Source organism: Gambusia affinis, linkage group LG13 (genome assembly GCF_019740435.1).
Source record: "Gambusia affinis linkage group LG13, SWU_Gaff_1.0, whole genome shotgun sequence".
In the NCBI taxonomy this organism is placed as follows: Eukaryota; Metazoa; Chordata; class Actinopteri; order Cyprinodontiformes; family Poeciliidae; genus Gambusia; species Gambusia affinis.
This window is the reverse complement of record NC_057880.1, coordinates 8,435,320-8,449,214: the sequence shown is the minus strand read 5'-3', so window position 1 is coordinate 8,449,214 and position 13,895 is coordinate 8,435,320. Positions and strand designations below refer to the sequence as shown.

Below are 13,895 nucleotides of genomic sequence, written 5' to 3'. Positions count from 1 at the left end.
CACTACTAATTATATATTTTGTCGTAATCAGACCTACTCATTTAAATCTTTTATAGTGCCGTAAAAACTATCCCACTCTTTAGATTTTTTTTATATAAATTTTTCATTGTTAGTCACATAGAATTTTACTTAAGATAACCTGAGTTGTTACAAGAGACATCAACTCATTTAGATGCCACTCAACTATTGCATTTATTAGGGAGGGAGAGGTATCACAATCAACCTTGCCTTATGTGAAATAGTATTTCCCCCCTACACCCTCACAGCAACAAGTGCCCTAAGTGTTCTGATAACTGGTAAGGAATCTTTTAAGTCCCTGTGAAGGAGGTTTAGCCCACTCTTTTTTTTCTTTTTTCTTTTTTTTTTGCAGAGTTGTTTTAATTCAACCACACATGTCTTTTCTAACATGAATAACCTACTTAAAGTCACAATGTAATTTGACCACGCCTCTCCAAAACCATATTTGTAAGCAGTCAGAAGTAGACTTTTGTCCTGCTGCATAGCCCAAGTGCGCTGCAGTTAAAGGTTGCAAACTGATGTCTAGCTGTCTCCTTTAGAATTTTGTTCCTTCATTATTTACGACAGATCCTTCAGTTCCTGAAGCAGCCAAGCAGCCTCAGATAATCACACTTCTACTACCATGTTTGTCAGAATGCCAGAATCGTTCGGAAATACTGTACTGTAATTGAATGCAACGTCCATAAGTCCACAGAACGTTTTTCCAGCACTGTTACACCGCATTCAGAGTCTTTTAAAAACTTTCTATATATCTGCAGGAAGTAATTTGTCAAATGCCAGCGGGTGTTGTTTTTGGAGAATGCATTTGTATCTGAAGAAGATATGAAATGTTAATGTCATGACATAAACAAATTGTCCAACACCAAACAGTGATTTCTCTATCCTGTCTCAATATTTTGCTTTCTCTGGTTGATTTTACCCGTTTCTTCCTTATTACTGCAGATGTCCATTTGTGTTTATGAAAGGATCCCTGTCAACTCGTGTTACGATTTCCCTTTACTACCATTTTGATTTATTGACAGTGACAGCGTTGTCCTTACTTGAAAAGCCATCTGAGTACATGTGGAAAACCATAGTCTATGTTTAAACGGGCTAACAGAGATTAGGCCAGAGAGGTGGAGTGTAGTTGACTTCTTGAGGTAGTGAGGGCTGTTTGGATTCGACTTTGGGATAGTGGAGGTTAGTGGAGGGAGGCTTGAGTGCGGGTGAGTTTGGCTGATTTAGGCAAACAGATGAATGCCAAGTGGGTAACAACTACTGTAAGAGCTAGACTGCAGGAGAGGCACCATACTGGGCAAATAATACCACTTTCCTTTAGTTATGTTTTAGTGAGCTCTAGGAAATGTGTATGTTTAATTCTTTTTTTTTTTTCCAAAAGTCTCCTCCTATAAAATAATACAACTAAAGTTACGGCATTTTTTAAATTAACAACAGTATTACAGATATGAAGGTTTTAAAAACAGTCTCCATAAAGTCAAACATTTTCTATCACTTTTTCTGAAGTTTGTCTGTTTTCATGAAATGCCAGAGAGAGTGCCAAAGTGGCCAGAGGTTGGTGTAATACACATTCTGATCAGTAAATTCACAATGAATAATATAGAGCTTCATATCTGCCACCTTAGCAGAAGATCACTCCAGTTACTATTGCTTCGGTTTTGCTGCCAAAGGTACCACTCTGACAGTAAATTTAGTACTTGGATGCAAAATTTTCTTTGATGGTAAGGCCTGGATTTTTAACTCCACAAACCATGCTAATGTTCTATCGCTAATAAACTTCATGGAACAATCTTGCTCTCGTCAACACAAGGGCAGACAGACAGACAAACAGACAGACAGACGCACACCAAAATAATCCCCATGAAGCAAAGTAGCCTTTTGCATGAAACAGTTTCCGACAACAATCTTGGCCATTTTGTTTAATTCAAAAGTCCTGTACTTTCCTTTAACAGAGCTTTGAGAACAAAACCTCAAAGAGAATTTTCTTGCCCCCAGTACTAATTATTGACAACTTCATGACTCCAGTAACATGTTCCTTTCACACAGTTACCCAGTATCTTGTTCATGTGGTGGTCAATGACATTTTTCTTCAGCAGTCCATTATTCCAAAAATGTACAGTAATCCTCTTTGAACTTGCTTAAGCACTGTTCTGAAAATAGATTTTCTCTCTTGTCCCATTTCCACCTTTGATCATGGCTGTGTTATACTCCTTGGGTTTCATGTACGGTACTTAAATAACGCACTACAGTCTGTCTGGAAAACCTATGCTATGGGTTACACTAGCAGCCTTAAACAGTTCTGCGATCTGTGGTTGCGCACAGTTCGTTCTTTGTCAAGTGACTGTGACTGTCATAGTCGTCATCTTCCAGTCATTCCTGTTCTGGGAACAGAGAAACCTTACATTTAATCCTACCACTGTCGGCACATCCTACCTTATATCTCCACCTTATTACAAGTCTTACCCACTAGGGAATTGTCATTAGTGTGTAAACTTGACAACCGTATCCAATACTTACCTTTTAATAAGCAAGGTTTTCTTTACCTGCGGTTGTTCTGACATGCTGCTAAAAGTGTCAGCCACCATGATTCTTTTTTTTGAGTAGATTTTCTAAGTTCAGCACCTCACCAACACCAAGTAAAATAAAAATACAGCCTTCCTGTCTGTCACTGTAGTTTTATTAAGAAGAGAATATAATGTGGAACCAACTACAGCATCAGATTTGCAGTGAAAACAAACCCTTTCACTTTGACCCATTTGATTTTTTTAAAAATGAATTAGTTTGTGCTTATGGTGGAAAGTTTGATTATTCCCAAAATTATTTATACCCCAGGCTAATGTAGATAGTTTTTTTTTTTATTCAACCAAGATGTTTGTTTGAATTTTTTTATTTGTTTTTTTTTTTATTAATTTTTATCTACGTTTGATTAAAAAAGTAAAATGTTGAAAATTATTTCTACTCTTTTCTATAATAAGTAGAACTTTCTCTTATTATACTCTTTTCTATACTAAGTAGAACATTTTCTTATACTCTTCTAATTATTATAGAAAAGAGTATAAATAGTTTTCATTATTTTACTTTTTTAAGTAAATGTAGATAAAAATAATAATAAAAAACCCCCCCAAAAATAAATAAAAAATTCAAACAAACATCTTGGTTGAATGAAAAACAATCTATATTAGCCTGGAGTATAACTAATTTTGGGCCTAGTCATAAGTGCTGACACAACGTTTTCATGTTTCCACTGGTATTTTGAAGGCCTCCTTCCCATCACTCTACTCTTTATCTTCCTTCACAGATGTTCTGTCGGACTCAAATCAGGACACTGCTAAATTGTTAATATAATTTCCAGTCAGAGAAAACATGTTGGGGAAAAATAAAAGATTACTTTGAACCTAAATCTGAAAGGAGTATCAATAATTCTGGTCTCGACTGTAACCTGGAGCCCAGGTGAGATAACTTTTCAATGGAAACATCCATTGGAGGCAAATTTAGTGTATGGCTTTTGTTAAATGATAACTCATAGAATCCTCCTTGCACATTGTTTCTGTGAATAATGTCAGTATTTTTGTTCTATCATTGCATGGAAGTAGCATACAACCATTCAGGTTGTACAGGAAACGGATCCAGGAACTGCTGAATCCTCAGTTGTCATAATGTTGCTGAAAAATCCTTGTAGACTTTAGTCCCCGCCTTTTCCCTGTTGCCTCAAATACTTTGTGAAGAGACTGCCTGCGAAGGACATATACATGTTTTCATCCACATTTTTTGGTAAGTAAGTGCCAATAAGCTTGCACACAGTGCAGCAGCAGCACATACAGAATAATCCAGTGGTAATACTGATCCAATCTCGCCTATACCATAGTGGTGTACACATCTTCATAAACAGGCCTCTCTAGTAGAGTAAGTGTACGGCGGCTTAGTGGAATCAAAGATTGCATGTCTGAACCCTGAGAACGTATCTACACATATTTATTTAGCTTTGCAGGATGCACCATCAAGTCCGTTTGGCCTTTCCATCAAATAAACATCTATTCCGGACTACTTCCAGTAGGAGTGGCTTGCATTTCTTCCGCCTGTCTTAATAGTTGAGCTGCAAAAGGAGGTGGTCAGGTTAAAGGGACAGTGATTCTATTTATATCTTCCCACCTGTAATCTGTCTCTGACAGGATTAACCAAACCACTAGCTTTAACCTGCCTGGCTACACAGACAGAGACAATGAAGATGTTAGTCATGCATGAATGCCCTGATGTAGACCGATTTAATTCAATTTAGTTTACTTATACTGTGTAGCATCAAGACACAGCCAATGTCATCTTAACGAGCTTAACAAGACGTGCATGTCCAATTTATATCAGGGCATGTGAAATCCAACTGGGATCATGAAAACGTAACAAATGTTGCAACTTTGGTGCCCAATAAAACCGAGTCCACTGGACTATCAGGCGTGAAAACTCCCAATATACAGTCTATTGTGATCCTAATTACTGCATGATATGATCGAAGCGAGTTAATTTAATAATGACAATAGGAAAAATGTCTTAAGGAAGCCCAGCCAGTTAGATTGAGTCATTGACTTTGAGGGAATCTTCCTCCTGAGGAAGGATATGGTGACAGTGGAGAGGAGCAACTCCCTTTAACAACAACTAAGATTCTCAGTTTGAATAATGCTCCCTGGGCTTAAACATACATAAAATATGATTGTTATTGCAAGAAAGAAATATGCAAATGCGTTTTAGCTTAACTGAAACATGACTGTCTTACGTATGCATCTGTGTGAGTGTGGGTGCATTCTCCGTGGTTTTTGTGCATCAGTTATTCAGCCGGGTAAAGCAGTGATAAAATGTTTTATCCTCTTTTCCTCCTCCACCTCTCGTTGCCAATTTGCAGTCATTAATTAGCTGTCCATGATAAAATTCCCCATTCCCACTCTGACACTGGTGTAGAGCAGCGGACGGTGGTGGTAATCATGTCAGCGAGGCTTGGCTCAGGGTTCTGAGGGGGCTAAATGGCCCCCATATGGTCCACTGGCTGGGGCCCACTTCTTAGCATGCTCTCATTAAACTGGTGCTTAATATACCAAGGTAAAGGGATACACACACACACACACGCCCACACACACACTCTAGCATACAGTCAGTAAGAGACAAATCAAAGCATTTAACAGGCCACAAAGGGACACCAGCACAAGGAGTTGGTGTTTGTTTGTGGGTGCATGCGGGGGTGTGTGTGTGTGTCCATGTTTTAGGGAGGCTGATGCTATACGATTGTTGACTTGCCATCTGTCATTAAGCGAAGAAGAATGTGTGCGTGTGTGTTAAAAGATGAAAGACGAGACGGAAACGACATAAAGAAACAGTGAGTGAGGTGCAGATGTCTCACAGCAGAGCAGGGGGTTCAGCAGACCGCTGTATGGGACGGGGGTTTGTGGTTGAGAACAAGAGAAGAGAAGCAACATCTGCCATATTCAGATGTTGCGCTGTGGTTTTATCGCAATATCATAATATCTTGAGTTTCAACAGACCTGAGATATGCTCCTCTTGATATTTTGTTGGATTGAACAGGAGGTTTCACACACATTTCAGTATTTTACAAATATTACAGAAGAAAGTGATGCAGAACATCTTATGGTGTCTGGCATTCTGTAGAAATACTTTCAATAAAATGAAACCAAAAGATATTTGATGTTTTGTTTTAGTATGAAACTAAATGCAAAAGGAGAAGTGTTTAATTTCCCCTTTAAATCTAATAAACCGTATACAGTAATATTGCCATAACACTGATTTGTTCAAAGTCAGGTGTGTTTTAGAAGCTCCCACTAACTAACACCAGTGTCTTCTCATTAGAGATGCACCAGTTATCCCCTTGGCCAGTGATTGGCAGTGTAGATGCAGCAAAGTGATTGGCTTTGCTAAATCTTCCCAGCCTGTAAACGCATCAGTGAAAAATATATTTGAATCTGGCAGGTCTTGCACAGTTTATATTGTCATTTTGTAGAATTCAGTTTTCACATTAAAAGTTTTTTCTTTTTGCCATAAAAGCCAGATTTCTTGATCACAGTTTATTTGTTAAGGCAATGAAAACAATAAACCATCCAACGGGGTGATTAATAGTTTTTCTAGGCGCTGCAGTTAAATTATCACTGACATTTCTCTGGTCTCGTTTAAGAGTTTAAACGCTTGTGGAACAGTAAATTTGCAGGTTTGAAACCGGATCTTTTCAAAAAGAGGATGGCGTTTGATAAGGATTGCCTATTTGATTAAAAACAAACAAATAAATTGCTTTACTATATGCTATAGCGGGAATGTGAGTTCCAATAATCACACCGATAAGAAGGTATCAGCGTTATTATCATGGATGTTTCTCCTGTCTATCTGTAGAAACAGAAGTTTAGGAAATTCCAAGTTTGACTTTTTATACGTCATGCGTGGACCGATGAGCCTGGGCTGGAGCAGGTGGAGAGTCCAGACAGGTAGCCAACCAGGACGGAGAGGGGACCAGGGAGCAGCAGTTAGTTAGGTGGAGAGCACTTACTGCTGGCCCTTCAGTCTAACACATGAATGAAACCTTTGAATGAAGCACGACTGGGCTGGTGTTTGTGTCAGCCGCTGTGGGCTTGGGGGTGCGTGAGAGGGAGCGGGCGGTGCACTTGACAATACTTGGGGTACGGCACTTGATTGTTTACTCTTTCCCCAATGGACTTGGCAATTGTGCTCAACGGTATGCGAGTGTGTATGTGTGTGTGTCTTCGTTGTGAACGTGTGCATTCGAAGGAGAAACATGCAGCTCCGGGCTTTTATGTTGCTCTTGGAAAAGTACGAAGGCTTCACAAAAGACCAGAGGGGGTCTTATGTTGTCCACACAAGTGCATGCATGCGCTCGCAAGACCAGCTGCTGCCCACAGCCCCAGCCCAGCGATTCTGAATTAATAATACAGGGCCACTCTGGAATAATGGTGACTTACACACACAACCACAAAGCTTTGCACCTGTTCACCACTGCTCAACTGGACAGGATTGGGCTCCACAGCACACACACGCACACACACGCTCCATGTTGCTCGTCTGTTGTAGGCGATAGTTGGACAGCTGTGTCTGTCGGCCTGTCTGCCTGACCTTTCCCTTCTTTTTCTTATGTCACTTCTTCTTATTGACTGATTTGTCCAGCTGCGCTCCTCCGCTTCTCTGATTGGACGGTTTCGCATCCAATGAGGGAAAGACGCAGAATGAGAATTTGAATATGAATGTCAGGATCTCAAAGAAATGTGTGCAAGTAATAATTGCTGAATGACATGAAAAAAAAGACGGGAAGGAGCATGACTTGACGAGCCTCAATTTTCTTTTCCCGAGCGACATTTGAATGATATTTGTGTGTGAACAGCATCGGCGTCATACGCACTTCAACTGACAATAAACAAATATTTGGAGTCGAACCCCAAGTCACAAATTCTTAAAAAAAAAAAAAAAAGGGCTGTAGCAGATGGCTTTGGTTGAAAGTGATTTCTCTTCAACAGGTCCCTTTATTTTACAAATGATGCAGTGTTTTTTTTTTTGTTTTGTTTTTTTTTAGCCAATAAATCTGTATAGGAAGCATTTTGCATAAATAAACTGCTTAATGTAGACATCAATGATGTAAAATAAAAAAATAAAAATTGATGGTGCCAACATGCAGAGCTCTCCAAAAGAGAGGGAAGAGAAAGGGGCAATAAACCAGCAATCAATGCAATTTGATTAGCCAGCTCATTGGCTGTGTGTGCCTTCCCTAATCACATTGGATTCACTGCATTTTGAAGACAAGCGCCATGGCATTCCTAATGTTATCGCGTGTTAAAATGCAAGGGCTTTTTGTTCTGGTTCGCTCAGATTGTATTTTTACCTTCTTGACGCGCTAGAAGACATCCAAGCGGATCAGTCTTTATGGGGTTTTTTTTTCTTCCCCAAGCCGTGTTCGCATTGCTAGTTGTGTGTGGGTGGGTTGATGGATGTGTGTACGTTAGGGATATAGACCTTCTGACTGAGCTGTGTTTTAATATTCCTGATAGGATTAACCATAGATGAAACCTGAGTTTCCCTGCTTGATGATATAATATTTTAAAAGCCTTTTGCTCTGTGCTGACAGTATGTTCTTTTTGACTCTTCCTTAAAAAAAGATAAGTCTCTTGTATTTATTTCAGCATGTTTTCAGAATCTCTGAATGAGATGTGAGAGAACTGGCTGCAAAGAGCTGCCAAAGTTCTGTAACGTGTGAAGAGCAGCGATTGTTGTGAGTGTGTTGTGCACAGAAGGTCACACGGGGCCAGGTGGGAGTGCTGGTGTCCTGTCCTTGTGCTTGTTCACTTGGCAGACCAGAAAACAATGAAACGATGGAATAAACCATATCTGTTACATTTTAATAGCATTTCATGACTTTCTGATCCAAATGGTGATGATATCATTTATTATTCGAGATGCACTGATCAAAATTTAGTGGCTAATTTCTGATCTCTGGTGTTTTCAGTTTTCCAGTTTTTTACTCATCATTAGCTCATTGTAATAGATTCTATAAATTATAAAATTACCGAAAAATCCATTAATTTTAGTAAGTCCACTACCAAGCTAAACGCATTACGTAGATTAATTAAACAAAGACTGATGTTTTAACACCTTTATTTTTCTTAATCATGATGAGTTTCTAATTACAGCTAATAAAAACACACTTTAATATTCACATCCGACCTGTAAACAGGAACTACTTTGAAAAACAGAAACGTGGGCTTATTGAAATGCATGTTTAATACCGGCTTGAAGGTAGTTATTTTCAAAAGGTACTTGTAATCTGACAAACGAGACTCATTCATTCGACTCATCCGAGGCATTGAGAGAAGTATATTTTAATTAATTGAATAAAACTGTAGTGTTTGCTGGAGAGCAGTTGCTGTAAAACAAGGTTTTTACTATTAATTTCTCGTAAACCCAAAATGAAAATAATCAACGTGGTAAACTGCGAGACAATGTAAATCTTCACCTTACGTCCGTTCAAAAGGCACCAACTTTTCCAATTCCCACATGTTCATCAACAAACCCTCCGGGGAGGCGGAGCCACTTGGCTACGTTGTGTTCAGTCTTTTTGTCATCTTCAAATAGTTTCCCACCATCTCCTACTACCTTCAACTTTGATTACCTCGTCATCGGCTTTGAGTCAAAGCCTCAAGCCGTTACCTGAATCACACAATTACCAACAGTAAGAACCAATTTGACATTATATTTAATATGAAATGACTAATCATATTTTAAAAAAATCAATTTTAAGAAAACAAAATACTGCCCAATGTGTTTTTCTTTAGTTGTACCAGGTCAAAAGGGGAGAGAATGTGGTTAGAGTCATAAAGTCTGATGATAAGATTGGAGTAGCCTTGGCTAAGTGACCTTCACCCACCCACAGTTTAGCTTGGTAACCAAAGACTCCTGTCTGGCACAGGTGCCACTCAACTGCAGCGCTCTACTAAGATGCTAATATGTTACTACCACAGCAAATCCTATGGCTTTTATAGGAAGCGACACATTCTTCACACAAATTGAGATTTAAAGTGTCTGAAGGCAGAAATGCCCACACCCACACAAACTGACAGTCACCCAGGGAGAGCATTTTACATAGATTGTCCACACACTCTCGCTCTGTCTCTATCTCTCTCTCTTTCTCTTCCTTTCTCTGTCTTTCTCTCTTTCTCTCTCACACACATCAGTATGGTGAGGATTAGGATGAGAGCTGTCTTGGCTGCACCATGTCTGTCACTCACTCTCAGGCTCTATGTCAGCATCGCAGCAGTGGTGATCCAAGGAGCCACCACCATCTACTGGATTGTAGCAGTACTGCAGCAGAAAAAGGAGTAAGGGAAAAATTGCACATATAAAACAGGGGATGGGATTGTTATGGTATTGGTAATATAATCAGAGTTTTTAGTTTTGTTATTTTCTATTATGTATCCAGTTTCTTAGTTTTTTTCCCCCAAATAACTGACATCTGACACATTTAGAACGAACAGTAAGATATTTAAATGCAATTAGTGAGGAGATACTCAGCTGTTTTGTCTTAGGTAAACCTTGAGTAAAAATGAACAGGAGATTGTATATTCAACTTCAGGTTACTTGGACCAGGGAGTCTCCATAGCGACATAGCATTGAGAAAAGTTGGGGTATGTGTGAGCAGCTCTTTTTGTACCAGCTGGGGGAGCAGAGGGGCATCATGGTAGCATGCATGCACGCATCCATGCATGCATCCATGCATGGGCTTGTGTGTGTTTGTATGCACCAAGCACAAACTAGCAGCAGACTCTGGCTGTGTGCAGCTGGCTGGGTAAAACCTCCTATTGCCCCCTTCGGTCCCCAAGGGAAAACCACTCTCCCATCTGCCAGGCTGCCCTGTCCTGGCTCTCTGGAACCATCACGGCCTCAGCAGCTTACAGTAAGGCCCTTCTCGCATGCATTTCTAAGGCTCAGCCTTCATCTCTGTCATTCCAGCATTTTATTCATCCCTACACTACTGTAGTGTCTGCACGCCAGCATTGAACCTTTAAACGCAGCAGCAACTCCGGCTTCAAAGTGAATGTGTTTCTTTGAATCCTGTCTGGTTATGTAAGAGCGAAAACACCCCTTAAGTTTTTAGAAGGACATGCAGCTCCTCTTTCATAGTGTCAGGGATTGGGATTGTATTTAAAGCATTTACACAAACCCGCGCACACACACATACACGCGAACAAGCTCAAAATCCAGGCCTAGTGTGATAATGAGACTAATGCAGTTTAAGTGGATTGGCTTTGAAGAGGCTAGATTCGCCTTAAGATGTCTGAGCGGACTGGAGTTAAAACTGCTGGGGTTGGGGTCACGCACACGGCCATGTCCTTGTAAACATATCTATTCACTGTGGATCTGCAGAGAGGAGGAGGTTTGTTCTCACTTATTTTTTCTTAATAATGTTTTTCACGTTTTGGGAATCTGATTTCCTGCCCGGAATCCTGAGTTTCAACCAGCTCCCATCCTCCATGGACAAACTGTGGGACAGATGTCTTCCTCAAGCGTCTTACCGACACAATTCCTCACTTTCTTAACCTTTCAACCTCCCAACTCCTGTGCTGCTCACAATTACCTCCCCCTTCCATCACTCCTTTGACAGAATAGTTTCCTGTCTGCTGTTCAACTGGTTCTGTCTCATTTACTGTTCCTTTCTGATTTAAAAAAATATACAAAACATTTCCAAAAAATTTAATTATGACAAGTTTTAAGAAGTAAATAATGCCCAGATATGTATTTGATTTGTCCAAATTTATGTTAGATATTGCTTTTCTAAAGTTTCCCCAAGGACATTGTCTACAGTTTTATGGTGTGTATTATGTATTTATGTGAATGCAGTATGATTATAACCCTGTTATATTTCTTTGTACAGTTATATAAAAAGCAAAGCAATCTTCTAAGGCTTTACCAGGCTTTGTAGGTAAATAAATGCTGAGCAAGGGAATCAAAAACATATATAAAAATCTGAACTGTTATTTAATCAAAGCTTTGCTAAACTTAAGCAGTGCGAAAAACAAATTGTGTGCACTTATTACAATTTATATTTTGCTATTTTTCACACATGCAGTACTTCACAACAGTGGAACTCAATTAAGTTTGGTTTCATGTGTCCCCTAATCAAATGATGAACGAAATGCAAAATCTCTAGCCACCATCACGTTGTATAGTGAAGTTCATCCAGGGAGTTCTCAAAATTGCCTCCACTGCCTTTTTGCACAGTTTCTGATAAAGCCAAGACAAATTTGGGTGAGTGATCTTTCTGGCTCCTACTTATTAGGTCCACATTACGGTAGAACTTTTTATATTCAAGAATAACTGATACAATTTAAGCCAAACTTTCTTCTGAGCAGCGTCAGGGCTACCTCTACCTCTAAAAGTTTGAAAACCACGGATCTGGTGAATGATTGTACAGTTTTTAAATCCTTTGAAAGCCATCCCAACTCATCAGTGCTCTTCCTATCAAGTATGAGGTGAAGACTCTTAATCAGCAAAGAAGGGTGCTTTTTCTCAGTTGTCTATTTGGCTATTACCTTTATCCTTGATATCTGGAGTGAAAAAATGTGCTCTTAGTTTTTTGCAGTCTACCTTTGCATTTCCACCAGTTTTGTTAAATAATAAAACATCTCCGTTTGTATTTGTTTTTAGCAAAACGAGTAATTAAAATAGTGTATTAATGTGGATCTGTGTAGCTGATTGTGTGTGTGCAGTGTTGTTTCTTTGGGTTGGGGCGGTCTACGCATTGGAACATGGCAGGAATTTCAGTCCACCCGTATCTCCGCCTCTGCCTGCCTCTGTACTCCACCACTAAACAGCTCTCCAGCTTCCAGAGCGCCAGTCACACAGCCCAGTCTATTGCACCATCTGCATATCAGCGCCTGCCTTGGCCAAAGCATTAAATTAAATCCCTGTTTGGGTTGATTAACAAATGGCTGGTGAGCTCACATAGTTACGGAGTTATTTATTTAATTGCCATTATGGCTTTTCCTTTTTTTGTCTACCATGTTTTTAGCTAGAATACATCAAACTAGGAGAACAAAGGTGTGCCGGGTGTCTTGAAGGACTTTGTGTAAGACTGAGCAGTGGGAGAAAGTGTAAAGTTTGTACAAGTTTGTGCCTCATTCCGATTGTGCTGGCTGACGTTCAGCACTGCCATGTGTACCTGTCTCCTTAATGCATTTCAATCTCGCCGTCTCCCCTCTGTCCCGATGTGAACAGCTAATGGGTCTGCTAATTGAGTGACAGTTAGCTAGCGCATTGTTCTAATTCCAATCAGAAACCTTGGAACAGACGCAGTCACAGCTGATTCATCTCTGCCTCTTACTGCTAAATCCACAAGCTGCAACTGGAAGATGTGCCAGCAAGATTTATTTCTCATAGAAATTCGAAATGACTTCTAAAAAGCCTGGCTCTGTTTCCGCTGCTTAGTTTGTGCCTCTCAAACACAGACACACGTAAAAGAGTTCACCTCTTTATTTCACTTGTTTTACAGCAGACATGTACTACTCTCCTGATTCGGAGCACTTAGGTCCCTCAACTAGCGTTGCAATGTCCAAACAATAAATCTAGTAAAGAATGCCAACTAAATATAAAATGGAACATTTAGAAAGTACTGCTGAAGCCTCTGGGTCAGTTTACCTCTTTGCCGATATACATATACAGGATATACATACTATTACAGGGAAACTGTTTATATGCAGTAATCGGTGACCATGCTAACTAACCTTAGCTAGTTGCTAGCACAAATAGGTAGCATGCTCCGATGTGGCTGATGTGTAAGTTGTAGCTTACAAGAGCAAGGGGAGGGTGTGAGTTGTGCATACAGAAGCTTTATTGACAGCGCTAAGACCCTCCTCCTGCCTCTGATTGGTTGTTCCTGACAACCAATCAGCAGTATGTTTCTGCACGTGGCTTTAGGACCACAGTAAAAAGGCAGAGGAGCAAATTTGATTTTTCTGTGATTATCTGACTCATGTTTTACTGTCATAACATGGTGACAGTTTAAACAATTCAGTAAAAAGGATATTGTTTATAAAAGTTACCTACTGCCACTTTGGTACAAAAGGATTGCAGAAGTCCAAAGTAACAAAGCGGTGAAATGGCCAGTAGCCACCACTGAAGCAGATATTGGTTTTGAACCAGCTGAACAATTAGGACTTTAAAGGTCTCTGCCCTTTTTCATCCTTCAGATAACCTACGCGGTTTGCTCCGTGCTCCGCAGTGTAGTATTTTCTAATTGGCCTGAAGGGAAAAGTAAAGTTGTGCAGAGAACTAAATGAAAGTGAAGTGAGGAGTCTGAGAGAGATGGTGTGGGAAGGAGACCGGCTGTTCTGTTT

At 39.8% G+C, this 13,895-nt stretch overlaps 1 protein-coding gene across 3 annotated transcripts in view; it reads left to right on the top strand.

Annotated features, from left to right (window-relative positions):
• The window catches only part of akt3a (v-akt murine thymoma viral oncogene homolog 3a), a 63,906-nt gene that overhangs the window by 15,417 nt on the left and 34,594 nt on the right, over positions 1-13,895 (top strand). The window lies entirely within an intron of this gene.